Consider the following 10,568-nt stretch of genomic DNA (forward strand, 5'->3'; position numbering starts at 1 on the left):
CTATAGATCAAGCACTCCTCAAAAGCGTCTACCAGATTTGAACTAAATGACCATTTACCTAATAGACATATTTGTCAACCAGATGTTAATCAAATGATCATTTATCTATAAAAAAGTTGTTGAAAACAGTGGGTTTAGGGATTCCTAAAGGTTAATTTTAGTTTTAAAATTTATTAATAATTAAGAAAACTCGATTTACCTTACCCTTTAACCTATGTAAACCAAATTTTAGTCAAATAAACAAAACAATTATATATAATTACAGGCTTTATTGTTCAACAAAACTTTACCTACTTGACCTCAACTCCCGGCATCTTATACTTTTGGGTGTCAAGATATGATAGACAGATGTCTAGTGTGATGTCGTATCTATCAATGTATTGGCTGACCTCCATCCTCACTATTGAGTATACTTCATCACAGGTCGAAGAAACAGTGCCTCGGTAATACTTATCCACATAGCGAGTGTAGTTGCAGCCTCTTTTCATACTATTATATGTGGAGTCAAGAAATAAGGCCATGTGACCATAGGAACTCCACCCTTGCGTTAAAATCTGTGAAGAAATCAAGTAGTGGGTTGCCAATCTGTAATCCAACAAAAAAATATTAAATCAGATCATATCTTGACTTCATGCATCAACAGAATAAAAGACAAAGACAATTTTCATTTGTAGACTTACTGTAAACCAATTGGTATGGATTCTATGCATAGAATTTTATATGCATTAATGAAATGGACCATTCTCGGATAACGCCCCAACGTCGAATGAAGAACAACCAAGCCTTGTAATTTTCTAGAGCTAAACATTAGAAGTAGACTTACTGCTATACCCTTCAGATTGAAGATCTTCTCCTCAATAGTAAGTTCTTTCCACTGAGGAATATAATGACCTGGTTAAGAACTTCATGCAAGTCAGCTTGAAGATACTAAGTTTCTTACCCTCTGAGGACATGTAACAAGAGTGGGTCGAATCAATCGATAGGTAACAAGAATGCAAACAGTTGGGGATACTGAGTTTCTTAGCTTCTTACCTGGAACATATGAATTCATTCCTCCTTCCAAGCAAGTGTGGTCGAGCCGAAGCACCTGGAAGTAGTAGTGTTGAACAAGGGTCGGGCCGAGCAAGAAGTAGTGTTGAGCAAGGGAGGTCATCCTATAACTAATTTAATATAATTTTAACTAATTTAATACTGGTCCAATTAATCAGATGGTTGAAACTGTTTTAATCCTCTAACACTGTTAAGTTTAGGTATGTTCTACGCTTAGAGCAATTTATTTCAATTTTCACAGTTAGCTCAATATCGTTTCTAGATTAGCAATCACATCAGCATTAAAGTAAACTACAGGTAGAACATAAACATAAATCACAAAATACAAACAAAGACAACAGGATATAAGATGTGGCACTAGCAAGGGACAAACCCCAATGTTCGGAAACCCTTGATCAATTATTCTTATATGTTCTTCAATAGTTCAGTAGAGAGAGAGAGAGTACATATACATAAATCTGAGATTTTATGAAAATAGCAGTAAGCCCATCATTTTGTTAATGATGACTAATCTAAAGTGAAATCCTGAATTTTGATGACAGTCTTCAATCAATGATAGAACTGTAGCATTTCCATTGACAGTGAAGAGTTGTTGATCTGGTGAGGGCACTTGTGGATGTACTAATCTTCCTTCATAATCTTTGACCAATAGAGCAGCTCTAAGAGACCCATGCTATGATGCTATGGCCTATGGTCTAGCACATATCAACACAGAAGTAACTATCTTCCTAATCATCAAAGCTTCAGAATGTTAGCATCCAATAATTTGAAGCCAACCCTAATGGTCTGAGATAAGTTTGAGTGCAGACTCCTTCATCACACAAGTTTACCTTATGATTGTGACTTCCACATGGAAGAATTCTCATACCTAGAACAACCTTTATCATAGTACTAATAGTAGTGAGCTGTCACCTACAGCTATGCTAAAGCTTCCTTTGGTTGTGACTTAGCAACCCTTCTAGCTATGGATGAGAGACAGTTCATGGGTCTTCCATAAGCCTGCGGCTAGACCTCCTCATTTATGCTAAGGTTTCTTTTTTCTACGATGGCTTCACATTGGTTAGTGTTAAGGGAACTTTCAAGATAGCGTATAAGAGCCTCTGCTTAGGTCTCCATGATAGTGGCTAGATGATCCATTTTACTATGGATTAAGGCCTCTCCTTTATTGCATATATGTGCCTCCTGTTGCAGAATATATGACTGCGTCCTAGGGCACCATAAAGACATCTTGAGACTATAGTTTAGAGCCTCATACATCAACAGATTTGTGCTGTCCATAAGTGCATATTAGATCATACATTGACTGCCCTTTCTTTCCAACTTTTAAGGCATGTCTTCCATAGACTTTGGTCTCCTCTATATAGTCATTCAACTGCATTTAGAGGGCTGCATTAGTCATCCTATTTTCTACGGCTAGGGCATAAAAAGATCCTCCTTCCTCTGCATCTAGATGACTTCTATTGAGAAAACGCTTATGGAATTTAAGGATAGTGTCTTAGGGTCTCTAATAGACATGCATTCAGCCTCTTCTAATTGTGTTTCCCTGACTGCATTTGACTATAAATTAGGGTAGCGTAGACACTCCTAGAAGACCCTTTGTCCTCCACGTCTAGGGCTACTCCCTGACTGTAATTAGGGCTCTCCATGGCAACGTATAAGAAGTTGTGTATAGGACTCCTCCATGACAGCGTTAGGGTCTAGGGCATCTCTTCTAGGGCAGCGTATAGCCTTTACTTCCATGGCTGTGATTTGATCTTCATTAGGACAACGTATTAGACTAGGGCACTCCCTCTAGATCTCTCTTTCATAAAACCCAAAACAGAATGAAGAGAGAGATCACAAGAGTGTGAGTGAGTCCAAATGACTTGAGGACCTCTTCTATTTATACTAAAACGTTGAGCACATGAGGGGTTTATTTGGTTGTTGGCCGACCTTGACGAATTGTCCCATAACACAAATAAATTCATATCTCCATGAATACTTATCGGAATCAGATGATCTTTATATCAATCCTACACCTCTGGATGAGAGCGATCCAAGAAAAATATCACCTGCCATTAATAATATGACCGACATGGAGTTTGGCCCTAGTTTCCAATTTTAACAAACACCTAAATCAATGACCCATGAATGTACACATACACTTAGAGGAGAGTTGATTTCAGAGGGGAACGACTTACGATATAATTAGAACATAAACGAAGAGGGATTTCTATAATTCTTGATGGCTACATCAAGACATATCCATGAAGCACACACATTATGGATTCCCACAACAATAACAGGTTGTCATCGAAATGGGAAAACAAAACGGACGAAGAATTAGAGACATACATTGGTCTTGAGCTTGTTGATGATTTTGGATCTCAAAGCATCGAAGGTGCCATCATTCATCAGAGATGAAAGCACATGGTATGGTGGAACCGGAGACCCCATCTCGATCACCTGGCTTATTTCTGACTTGCAACCTCTTTTTTTTAGGGATGACGAAACATTCATTCATAAATAAAGTTTGAGACATGACACTTCTAAGAAATTTAAAGTTCCTTCACCGATCATTTCCGTTGAAAATTTCATCGGTGAATTGACAAATGGTGCAATATGTATTGGGGATTTGTGTCTATCAATGTGTGGTTTGAGCACCATCTTATTATAGGAGAAAAATATGTGTTTAATGGTTAATAACATTTGAGAATAATGTGTTTAATGGTTTAATAAGGAGTTATAGTTTAATTTAGAGGGTCAGAGTATTTAGATTTTCTTAGATTTTAATAGTTAAATTCTCCTTTTTCTTACAAGCAAGTTTCTTATATACTGATTTGGTAACTCACTTGATTGTGATTTCAAAAATAAATTATTATTATTATTGATTATGGTGAATTATTAACATGTTGGAGAAATTTAAGTAAGGTTGTGATCAAATCTTTTGGTTAATATTATAACACCATGAGTATATCCAACAACCTGCAATCCAAATGTACCAACAACTTATAATTTAGCATGAGCCCAAACGTTGAGGGTTCAAAGTCTATGGAGGTTTACATACTATACCAAAGAATATTTATATAATATTAATTTATTTTTAAGGTTATGGCCAAGACAAACCAAGATGTTATGTGGGTTTTAGCCTCTTAGTGATAATGTTTTGCTACTAAAGTATACCTAAATATACATACCCTACCAAAGAATCTTTATATAATAATAATAATCTATTTTTAAGGTTATGGCCCACAAAAACACCAAATTGGTATATCAAAGTCTCTCTTTGTGGGATAAGGATTGTCTTCATGAAAGAACATTAATGTTCTCATAAACAAAACTTCATAATTAATCTTAAATGTGAGGAGAATACAATGATTGTCTCAACTAAGTATAATTAACTATTGACTATGAATCAAAGAGATTTAGAAGAGTCGGTGAAGGAGTGTGTTGTTAAGGTGCTCAGTAAGCAAGGTCACTGGTTCTAGACTTGCCAATACCAAAAAATCCATCATGGTTTCTGCTGGTGCAGCACAGGTCGGGTGCAATCCCTCGGTGACTTTGATGGCTTAGATGCTCCTCAGTCGTGGCATGTTAGCCACAGGGTAAGCATGATTTTCAGGCTTCACCCTCTTATCAACCAAAAAAAAGAACTACTGACTACGAAGTCAACAAGCATATCATCATTGTAACTATTCAATTATTATGTTAGTGGCATGCTTATTATGTTTGTGGATGTTCCTTTTAACGCATGAGGTGTAGACCAGTTGGTTTGCATGAGGTTTAGTCCATGTTAAGTTACAAGTTCAAACCTCATGGGAAGGGGTTGAAGATAGAAGCCACTTTGGGGAACCCATCTTACAATCCCAGTGATAAGAATCTCATAGTGAGTGATCCATACTTCTTCCATCTAATCTGTGTCTAATCTTTTAATATATCTACATCTAATCTACTAATATAAAGACTGGACCAACCTAAAATTGGCCTCTTTTTGTATTCTATAAATGACCTGAGAGTGTGATTACTCATTTTCCATTTATCTACTATAAACAAATGACTTGAGAGTCTTAGTCATACTTGAAAAACAAGTGGCGACAATTTAGAGCCTAATCAGACTCAGAGGTGCTACTGCACACAAATTTCACAAAAGAATAATCTAATCTACATCTAATCTATTAATATATCTACATCTAATCTACTAATATAAAGACTGGCCCAATCTAAACTTGGCCACTTTTAAATGACATGAGAGTCTGAGTACTCATTTTATTTTTGTCTACTATAAAAAAATGACCTGAGAGTCTCAGTCATACTTGCAGAACAAATGGTGACAATTCGGAGCCTAATCAGACTCAGAGGTGCTGCTCCACTCAAATTTCACAAAAGCAGATCCAGACTGAGGAATCAATTTGGACTCGAAAAAGTCTGTAATTGGGAAACCATCGAGTTTGGAAAAAAAATAAAAAAAATCTTCATCATTTTTGGGCACTAGCAATTCACATCCTTGACAGTAAGGAAACACATAATAACCCATTTTAAAATAATTAATTAAGATTCTGAAAGCACATTAGGATTGAGTGACCTTGTACCTGGATTAACTAAATTGATTACATATTTATAGGTTTTCGTATCATCCTGGTTTCTCTTTAGTTCTCCTGACGATGGACTCATATCTGTAGTCCAAAATGTATGTCGTGCACAGAAATTTCACACAGGTGTTCAAATAAACTGTGAAGGAAAAATACTTTTATCATTCATACACCCTCATTTGAGCAAAATTGTTGGAAATCTTTCCGAGAGGATGATTTGAAGAGTGCCCCAAGTCACTAGGACCATAAAGCGCAAAATTCTAACCCCATAGAATGTGATGGCCAATGATATTTATGAAGACAGTGCAAACCTCACTGTGAGAATGGGGATCTTTAATAAGCATGGAGTTACATCTGAGCCATGAACTTCACCGGTTAAAAAAAAAAAAAAAAAAAAGAATGTTGCTACTGTATCTGTTATTCCCAATTCCTCAATCTGTAAGTGTGGAGCAGAATAATAAGAAAAAGTGCTAATGTCTCTTAGCTCACGAGCAGAAAATAATTTATTTTCCCTAGTAGAGGTTAAGCAAGTCCATGAGAGCCATTCATTATATGGTCCCTCACAAATATGTATAACACGACATGATCTAATGCTTACTGTGAGTATTGGATTACAACGTAAATGAAGAGGGTTTGCTATAATGCTTGATTTCTATATTAAGACCTCGGAATCCATGAAGTGCACACACTGTGGATTCCCAGAACAATAACAGGTTATGATCAAAAGGTGAAAATACAATGGAAGAAGAATTAGATACATACATTGGTCTTCAATTGGTTGATGATTTCGGATCTGAAAGCATCGAAGGTTCCATCGTTCATTAGAGATGAAAGCACATCCTGTGGTGCAATTAGAGACCCCATCCCCATCATTCCCATTGCTCGGCTCGGCTCAACTACGGAGTATAGATCCCAGGATCTATATGGAAATCCGAAGCCCAAATTGGAAACCCTTGAACTAGCGAGGGTTTTAAAATTTGACGAACAAATATAACTATGCTTTGGTAGCACGGAGTAGTAGATTTGAGTAAAAGAGTGAAATGTTGTTGCTGCCCTTTTTATTGAACTAGAGCTACGAAAACATAGATGGAATACAAAATACTAGATATCATGTTTCATACAACAGCGAGAGCCCAATCATCTCATGTTATACAGAGGATCAAGTTAACTAACCTAACACACCTTTAATACTGATAACCAAAATGTACATGTTACTAATCAAGTGAGCATTGTGTCATGCCTCTATCATGTGCAATCGAACATAAATGTTGTTGATGGGGTTGACCTATCTAACATATCTACCACAATTGTAGTCAAACTTGCATGTTGATTCGATTAATATGCTAGATAATGTTAATAAAAAATACATTTTAATATCCAACCTAACATGTCACTAATAGTGACAACGGAATGTACATGTCAATGACTAAGCTAATTGACCTAATATGTTGTTCAGTGAGATGATTAACACATAACTCACTAAGCTGATGAAGTTGACAAACCATTGGTTTTGTCATTGAACTAACATGCCTTTAATAGACACAACAAAATGTACATGATGTTAAACCAGTAACCATCATGACATGCCTTTAAGAGTAGTAACAAAGTGTGTAAGTTTTGGATTGGGCAAACCAAACTTGTAACGTACTTCTCCCTTATCCAAGATAATGCTCTTGATTACAAATTGAACAATGTATCATGGCATTGTCTTTCTCTCTTCGTGTGAACTTTCTCAATTAGCATCTAGATACCTTGTGAGATAAAAACTCAATGTATGTATTTTATTTGGTATTCCGTCAATTATTCATTTTCTATGTCTTAATATTGTTTTAATGGCCTTCCAATGCATGGTTAGTCTTGAATTAAAATTTTGACATGGAAAATCCCAATTTTGCAATTTTGGCAACCAAAGGCACAGTGCAAGGACAACATGTATCCATCTTGGTGGACAGCGGGGCAACCCAAAATTTTATTGATGCACAGTTGGAGGAGTTTAAAGGAATTCATAGATTGATATATATCCTTAACAATGTGGGCGAGAGAGGATGACCATGCTTCACCTCAGTTGTCTTCTTGATTGTTGGTTTGACATGTTGAGGATATGGGGTATGGAACACATGTTGAGGATTTGGTTGATGGTTCAATATTGAAGCCAGAATCCTTCCTTAACCCTTTAGCAAAAGAGGTGTCTCCTCAAGTATCTCCAATAATATCCTATGAAGAGTCATAACATTTAACTTGGAATTATGGCCGACCATGATAATCTAATAATTAATTGAAATAGCACGAGACCCCAATTTAAGGATTGGGTGGATCATATGGTGGGACTATGCTAGTGGGAACCCTAAATAAATGACTTGAAAACCCCTTGATTTCCTACCATCATGGCATTCATCTCCCAAATTTCTTGTTGGATACACAAGTCCTAGAAAACATGACAAGGGAGATGAGAGAGAGTTGACAAGGAAATAACTACAACATCATGCATATTAGAAGAGCACAGGGGAAGATTTGGTCTATGACTAATCTCGTGGTAGGGAGGAAACCACATTTCTTTCTAGAAGGTGGAGGAAATGTTTGTGTAGACTAATAAGGCTTTAGATAAGTATTCTAAGGCTCAGATGTATAACTGATAACCAGATACAAATCGAATTAGTGTTATGTGAAGATAACTGAAAGGAAACTATAAGTGTAGATATTTAGTATATAGATTTGTAGAAACTGAGTCTCCTTTTATGACTGTTATTAATTCTCTATGAAATAAATTAAAATCATAGTTTGTTTCATGACAAACCAAATAAAGGATCTTGATAATGACTCCAACATGAATTAATCTATCTTGACTGATAAAGAAATAGAAAAACAAAAAAGGGTAGTAGAATTGCATGAAAACATAACGAGGAAGACCAGTAGGGAAACTTGGTTAGTCTTCTGGCCTAGCTTAGTAGCGGCCTAGCCAAAAGACAGTTCCGAAGTCTTGAATGTTAGATGGAGAGTGCAGTTGGGTATAAACCTCAGAAAATAAATAATGTAGGCAACATGTAGTATAATCGAGAAGAAAATACATAATATCATAACATGTTATAAATGTAATTGAGATTATGTCAAAGCCATAAATTCAAGAGGAACAAGTCTACGATATTGTAAAGAATAATACAATTGTAGGAAGTAACAAATAATAAGAAGAACTACATTCATAATCTTAGAAAAAGACAGTCAATTGAATTCTCAGTTTCAACCCCTCTAACGATTAACATGGTAGCACCATTCACAATATAGAAACTACTATAGCCATTAAACAATTAGGATTGTAGTATTATTGACCATATAGAGTCACTCTAATTGTGTTGAAGCCATAACGCCACAATTCGACACAAGTACATTAAAAAAAAGGTTTTGACCCAAGTTAATTTTCCTTCTAAAAACCCTAACTAGCTAAGAAGGAGAGAAACTTGAGGAAATTACATTAGAAATCCAAAATTAATAACCAAGTCTAACAAATGCATCAATGGAGACAAAAACCTGGAATAGCCTGCCAAGCTCAAGTGGCCATTACAATCATTCACACTTTTAAGGAAACAGGACAAGCAAACCCTGACTCTTCATGTCACCATAAGTCTATGAAATACCTGGAAAACGAAGAGTAATATAATCTTGATCATGACTGCTAGAAATATGTCGGCCATAAGCGAAACGAGAGGTGGAACACCTATGCAAACCCAAAAGTATTTAAAAAAGGAAGGTTGTTGAATTGTATGTAACATATCATAACCATTCCATCAATTTTGTAGATAATACCGAGCCATAACGTAGCCTTAGGTAACCCAGTGAGGGTTAATAGTGAATACCTTCTTTTTAACTCTTTTTGCTAGAGCCATTGCCCATGACACCCAGAACCAAGCCACTTTGTCTGGTTGCATATCAATATCAGAACACCAAGTAAAAAAAAATGAAAGTTGGAAACTTAGCACAGAAACAATATTAGGTTTATTAGAAAACCTTACATCTCCATTATGGAAACCGACAGTAAAATTTCGCAGGGAAGGGTGCAGAGGTTACCTTGCCAAACATCTGGAACTTGCGAGGGAGAAGCTATCTGGAAACCCTACAGAAAATAGTGCAAATGAACCTCGGCTAGCATGGATCGGGTAGGTAGTTACCATGACCAAACTCAAGAAAACCTTCACCATCAGATGGGCATCTACATCCTAGACTGTTGATGAGATCCAACTCCTGAGATAAAGACAGGTGTAAGGATTAGAAAAGGTCTCCATAAGTTTCCAATACGTGAATTCATTGCAGGGTAATGTCGTCGCTGGGTAATGTCTCTAAGGGGTAATGTCTCTAAGAATATGATAAAAATTCATTTTACTTCATTGAATCCAAAACCATCAAGGTAAGTTAACAGGGTATGGTAATCATTTTATGGAAAGATAAACTCTTGTTCATTTTCCTCTTCAAGGGCAACCTCCCAATGAACTAATGCTCAAATACAATCATTATACTTAACAAATCCAATAAGGAGGACTCAAATATTATTCATTTATAAAACCTAAATTTTAACCACTATTGGTGCCTATGCTAATGAATAGCTCATATTACATTTATCGCATGAAAACTACCTAGTATGAATTATTTAATAATAACATAACAGACTTTGTATACATTACATTAAATGACCACCATACTTATAATATTATTAACTATTATGGACCACATTATATCACTAGGGGGGATCCCACCATTTCATTCCCTTTGAAACACATTGCTCTCAAATTTTAAATCAATGGTGTTCTCCATAAGCCAACTTCTTGAGTATGGGCATTGCCCCCAACCCTAAGAGTGAAGTAGTCCAAGAAGTGTGTCCATAAAGGGATCATCCATAAACCAAGGTCCCTTGTACAAGTACTACACTCCACCCTAACAATGAAGTCATCCAAGCAATGCATC

General features: G+C 36.1%; 1 long non-coding RNA gene across 1 annotated transcript; it reads right to left on the reverse strand.

Annotated features, from left to right (window-relative positions):
- Positions 1-85: 85 nt before the first annotated feature.
- LOC149247688 (uncharacterized) lies at positions 86-6,751 on the reverse strand. Its single transcript, XR_016265644.1, has 2 exons — positions 6,381-6,751; positions 86-585 (listed from the first exon to the last, which is right to left on the reverse strand). It is a non-coding gene; the product is annotated as an uncharacterized LOC149247688 (long non-coding RNA).
- Positions 6,752-10,568: the final 3,817 nt, after the last annotated feature.

The sequence above is a fragment of the Pinus tabuliformis genome, chromosome 7 (assembly GCF_031772625.1).
Source record: "Pinus tabuliformis cultivar Carrire ecotype Pingquan chromosome 7, CPIR1, whole genome shotgun sequence".
NCBI classification, from domain to species: Eukaryota; Viridiplantae; Streptophyta; class Pinopsida; order Pinales; family Pinaceae; genus Pinus; species Pinus tabuliformis.